The following is a 5,805-nucleotide window of genomic DNA, read 5'->3' on the forward strand; positions in this document are numbered from 1 at the left end:
AGCCTCATATCTGCGGCGCTAAAAGACAAAAGAGCAATGGTAAACGCATTTGCAACAGTAGCCAACTCTGGCTATTAGATCCTGACGGTGCTGCAACACAACAACAGCACAACAGGAGTTGCATCAACAGTAGCCAGAAGAGTGTCTGTGTCTCTGCATACTGTATGTGCTTTCCTTTGCATAGACGTGTGTCTGAGTGAGCGAGTGTGTGGCATCAGGCTCATATATTGCAACTGGCTTATTGTGAAAATGCCCTACTGGGGTGGCCAGCTGTTCTTGTGCCCATAAAATAGAGGCAGGAATGTCTGATGGGATGAAGGAGGCTGCAGAGACATCGGGGGAGTCGCACACACTTGCTTTAGAGGAGCAGATGTAGGACGCACACACACAAACTGTACACATACATAACCGGTGCAGCACACAGTGTAGTCTTGCACATGTTCACACAAAAAAGAACTCCCACAAACACAGACACAAGCACACAGAACAGAAAGTCGCACACGCAACCTCAAATGCACATACACGGGCAGTTTGATGGAAAAACTGATGCAAAGACACACCCACATTTAAATATACTTGTATTAGCACATGTGATTCAGCTTTACACACTTTCATCTAGATGCACACACACACACACACACACACATATACATAGCGGCAGCAGCAGGCGAGGTGGTGGAGGCGTTATCGGTCCATATCTGTGCTTGGAGCCACAGCAGTCTCCAAGGCTGCTATCAGCTCCCCCATTATCTCTGTCTGAGAGTGTGGTGGAGGAGGAGGAAGAGGAGGACAGCAATGAAGACTGCCCCCCGTCTCTCCACCAGCCAGCTCTCCTCATGGCTCCTGTGCAGACACACACACACGTTAGCACACACTCACCACCAGCTCGTTAAGAGGGCGGAAATGAAATGTCTGTCCCCTGAGTCGCCCGAGAAGCAGAGCTGAGCTGCTGTGGCACAAGTTTGGTGTCTACAACACGCATCCACTAATAAAACTACAGACAGGAAGAGAGGAAGATAAGGAAGGAAGAGAGATGGCATGAACAGGAGTAGAGAAACACAGATGATGAAAGAAAGAGAGAAAGGTAGAGGGGGGATGGTAGCGGGGAGGAGAACGGGGTTCATCCTGCTGCATCCAACCCTACCCCAGGTCTCATTAACTTAATGGTCTCTGTGGACAGAGGAGGGCTGAGAAAGAATGGAGGAGAGGAAAGGATGTGCAATCTGTGTGCCATGTTTGAAGCTCTAGTAAGACCTTAGTCTAGGCCCATAGCTGGATGGTCTCTGGTTAGTTTGATTCCAACTACCATGGATGCTGAGCACATATCTGCTGACAATGCTTTTAGCTCCAGTGTGATGTTATTCATCTATTTGGATATTTATTTTTCTTTGAATCTTTAGTTTCCTCTGTTGCATTGATAATCAACTTTTACAGAGACTGAGGGTCGAAAAACAGCGTCTCAAAGTTTGCACTTCACTATGGGCTGAATGGTAGCTAAATACTGCATCTTTGCATTAAAAACATATTGTGCACAGCACATCTGGTATAATGAAGCAAGAACATGAGGATATTTGGGTAAATGTGTCCCAGTAGAACACACACCAGTAGCATATGAAATCATCATTCTTCCTTTCACACTGCTCAGTACAGCAACATTTACTGTTCATGTGATTTGTTTGTTTGAAATGTGTGCCTTCTTTTTTTTAAGTCACAATTTTCTTAATCGAGTAACAATTAAAAAAAAGTTCAAAACTTATTGGAAACTCCAGATGAAAGTGAGTCAGAGAGCTAAGCTGAATAAGATTGCATTTTTATGAGCAGTGAGAAATTTGCAGAATTGCAGAAGGATGTGAGTGTGAGGTTTTTGTAGCTATCAGCCATACAAATGTAAACTTAAACCATAATAAACAGCAAAAAATTTAGATTTTCCTTGTGGTACTTACAGTGGCCCTGAGAGCCCAAATGGACTGCAACTTAAGAAAACACCAGCAATAAGAAGAACCCTGCAAAAGCACACAAAACACAACGGAAATAGGAAAAACGGAAATAGGAGAAAAGAAAACAGAAATAGGAAAAAAGAAAAAAGAAAACAGAAATAGGAAAAAACAGATTTCCAAAAGCACAAGGGAAGTTTTTCTGGGGAGACGATAACCCAACGGACCAGTTGCAGGAACCAAAATATGCTAAGAATTGCGCTGGGAGACACTTAAAAGAAGTGGAGGATCTATTGGTTTCGTGAGGAAAGAAAAGATGAGAAGTAAGTGTTGTAGCCTAACTATTAGCCTAAAATCTGTCATCAGTATTATATGAATCATGAGATTAAAACACACGTACCTAGCATGTTTTGGTTCCTGCAACTGGTCCGTCGTGTTATTGTCTCCCCAAAAACACTTCCCTTGATTTTGGAAATCTCTTTTTTCCTATTTCTCGTTTCGTTTTTTCTATTTCTGTTTTCTTTTTTCTCATTTCCGTTGTGTTTTGCAGCGTTTTTCTTATTGCTGGTGTTTTCTTAAGTTGTAGTCCATTTGGCCTCTCAGGGCCACCGTAGGGTACTTGAAGAAAACAAAAACCCACAAACACAGATTTAAACACATCATTTTGCAAAATCAAGACAAATATTCCACACTAGGGACAGCATGACTGCATGTAAACATTAATGGTGTCCCAGCTGTTAGCTAGATGCATGCATGTTTGGTTAGCTGATGTGGAAATAATTCTTAGATGTAACTGTTATTAACTGGTAGATTTCTTTTAACATCTATAGCACCACAAGGCAAGCACCACCTGGTTTCATAGCGACACAAGCCAAAGGGAAAAAAAAACCACGTAAATATAAAAGATTAGATGGTTTTTCATGTCTGTGTTGTCTTCACAGATGGCTCACTCACTTGATTCAGAGTGTCACAACACTCTCAGTTCTTTTGTGCTAGTAACACGGCCGTCACTGCTGACAGGGTATCAGCTGGTATCGTCTGGACTGTCCAGCCGCTGGCGCCACACTTACAGGGGCTTGTGCACGACCTGAGGTCAGACAGGCAGACACTCCGACAGGCGGCTTTAAGAGGGCCTCTGTTGGGAATATAGAAGCAGAACAGGTAGAAAGGCTGCTTCCTGGCACAGTGCTACTGCGCCGTAACATAATGTCATTATTGTGGTTGTAGGAAGGAGAAGAATTAGATTAGCAAAGACCAAAAGCCAGTCACTGGGGTTATTGACTGAAATGCTGCACTCACCATGGCAACGCGTCAGCTTTTTTCGCGTCCTCCCCTGTTTTCGCTGCACTTTCTACGACACTATTAATCAGAGGTGTCAAATAAGTGTAGCGTGTAAAACAACCATTCGGTAATGTGAACTGGGATGGAAAGATCGTTCTTCATTTTCTAACTCTTTGCTCTGGTCTAAAAAACGATAACAGCTGCTGATGTGAAGCATGACAGGGCACAGGCCTCTGAAAGAGACCGAGACAGGCACGCCGAAGAATGAGACGGATGACAGGCCTCAAACTGTTCCACAGACATCAGGCTGCCACTTGGCAAGAAAGTGTGCAGGCTAGTGCAGATGAATGAGAGTGGGAGGGTGCTGAGGAGAACAATATTCAGTGTAGAGGGACCGGTGAAGGAGGAAGGTGACAATGCTAGAGAGCCCATATGAGCAGAAAAGCTATAATTCATGTGAAATGTAGAGTGAAATAATTAGTCATCGCTGTTAAAAGCACCTTGATCACAGCTGTGTAGGTCTAAAGGGGGAAGCCTCTTCAGAGAATTGGTTTTCCACCAATACAGCAGCTCGCTGCATTCAAGTTAGCATTTTCATACCCAAGGTTTTCTGTAAGGTAATGCGACACAAGCAAACAAACGACACACTCCTTCTCTCTCTCTCACTCTCTCTCTCTCTCTCACACACACACACACACACACACACACACAGAGACAAAGCCACACTGGAGGGACCATCTGACAAGGCCAAAGTGATGTTGCTTTCAGGGGACCGTGAGTCGGTCCCTCCACAGATGGGCCGGGGCCCTGCACCCTCTCCCTAATGCTCCATTCTGCAGCTGTGTGAGATTAGCTAGGTACCATCAATGCTAATTTGTGCTGATACAACCAAAACTTTTATTGAGATGAGGGGGAAAAAAAGAGATAAAACATAGACACACACACACAAACACATGCGGGTAAACTGAAGACATCTCCTTGAGTCTGCTGCAGAGGATGCAGCAAAGGTATGCTCCGTACAGAGGCCAAGGTGGGCATTTAAATACATAATTATTTATCATTATTATCCATCCATCCATTGTGTAAGCTTGATGTTTTGATTAAATTGCCAAATCATTTTAGAAGCTTTGTAATATTTAAATCATTTAATTGCATGGTATTTATAGTGCAGTTTTGAATGATATTTTCAGATCACTTTTGACTTTTTTCAGTCATACTGATTCATTTATGCTCTTATATTTCAACACGGTCTCCCATGTAACACACACATTTATTTAATTAGCTGTCACTGCCAGAGATGGGCAGTAACGCGTTACTGTAATCTGATTACTTTTTTCAAGTAACGAGTAATGTAAGGGATTACCATTGCAAAAATGGTAGTTAGATTACCGTTACTTTCCCCTAGGAACCCTGCGTTACTGCGTTACTAAAACCGTGATTTTTTGCGAGAATGTCTCATGACAGTGACTTAAGCCAGTGCCATGTTCATGACAACAGCTGTGTGCAGATCAACAATGGATAATATATCGAGTGCGGGAGAGAGTATGAGCGTGCAGCGTTAAAAGCGTGGAAGTACTGACCTTACTTTGAGTTTGATTCCATAAAAAGTGACAAAAACATTAGTGTCCATTGTGCTTGGGAAGAAAACTTCTTTTTACAGCGGAAAAAAACCCCTAAACTTCTAAGCAAGCACCGAGTGCGCTACGACTTAATGTGAAACTCACAGAGAAACTCGCGGATTCTTCCACTGACCGCTGCGGCACACCTGCACCAGGGTAAACCTCCGCCTACCCCACTCCTGCTTTACAGGTGAAAATAGAGCAACAGGACCGCTGAGTCTTTGATTTTATTTATTTTCTGCTGTGTTTTACTTTCATCTATTTGAAAGAGTGAGTGTAAACACAAAAAAATATTTTATTTTATGTGCTGGAATGTGCAGAAAATAGGTTTAAATGTTAAACAAATTTCTTCCAGTCAGAGAATGTTGCATATAATTTAATTTTTGCTTGATGCATAAAGTTAAAAGATTTAAAGTTTTAAAAAGAGACGTTTCCATTTGATTACATTTTGTATGATGGATTATGCAGAAAAAGTAGAATTGGGCTGAAAGATCTATCGCTTTATTACCTATTCAGGTTGTAAATTGTGTTTTTAAAAAGTAACTAAGTAACTAAGTAATTAATTACTTTTGAAAATAAGTAATCAGTAAAGTAACAGGATTACTTTTTGGGGGAAGTAATCAGTAATTAGTAACTGATTACTTTTTTCAAGTAACTTGAGCAACACTGGTCACTGCTGCATCTACAGTGTTTTCTTTTGAAAAAGAGAATGAATGAATGGATGGATGGATGGATGGGTTTTAAATAGGAATAGGAATTTTCAGAAGAGCCCACACACTGTCCTGAAACCTAAAACCAACACAGAAAGGTTGACATCCTTTACTAAAAGGTGGCATGAACCTGAACATTAACTAACTTATGCTTTACCTGCCATCGTGGGAAATCAAATGTAATGTACATGGGGAATAATAATTTCTGCCAGCCTTAATCAATCACCTACATTTTATCTGCATAATGTATCTCACAGATAC

The 5,805-nt window shown here is 41.8% G+C and overlaps 1 long non-coding RNA gene across 2 annotated transcripts; it reads right to left on the reverse strand.

The window, feature by feature from the left end:
• Positions 1-586: 586 nt before the first annotated feature.
• Positions 587-4,855, reverse strand: LOC109204137 (uncharacterized). 2 transcript variants are annotated; one of them, XR_003222288.1, is made up of 3 exons: positions 4,796-4,855; positions 2,889-3,069; positions 587-843 (listed from the first exon to the last, which is right to left on the reverse strand). It is a non-coding gene; the product is annotated as an uncharacterized LOC109204137 (long non-coding RNA). The 2 variants fall into 2 exon arrangements; XR_002063693.2 differs by lacking the exon at positions 587-843 and adding an exon at positions 2,584-2,784.
• Between the last annotated feature and the right edge of the window lie 950 nt (positions 4,856-5,805).

The sequence above is a fragment of the Oreochromis niloticus genome, linkage group LG11 (genome assembly GCF_001858045.2).
Source record: "Oreochromis niloticus isolate F11D_XX linkage group LG11, O_niloticus_UMD_NMBU, whole genome shotgun sequence".
Classification (NCBI taxonomy): domain Eukaryota; kingdom Metazoa; phylum Chordata; class Actinopteri; order Cichliformes; family Cichlidae; genus Oreochromis; species Oreochromis niloticus.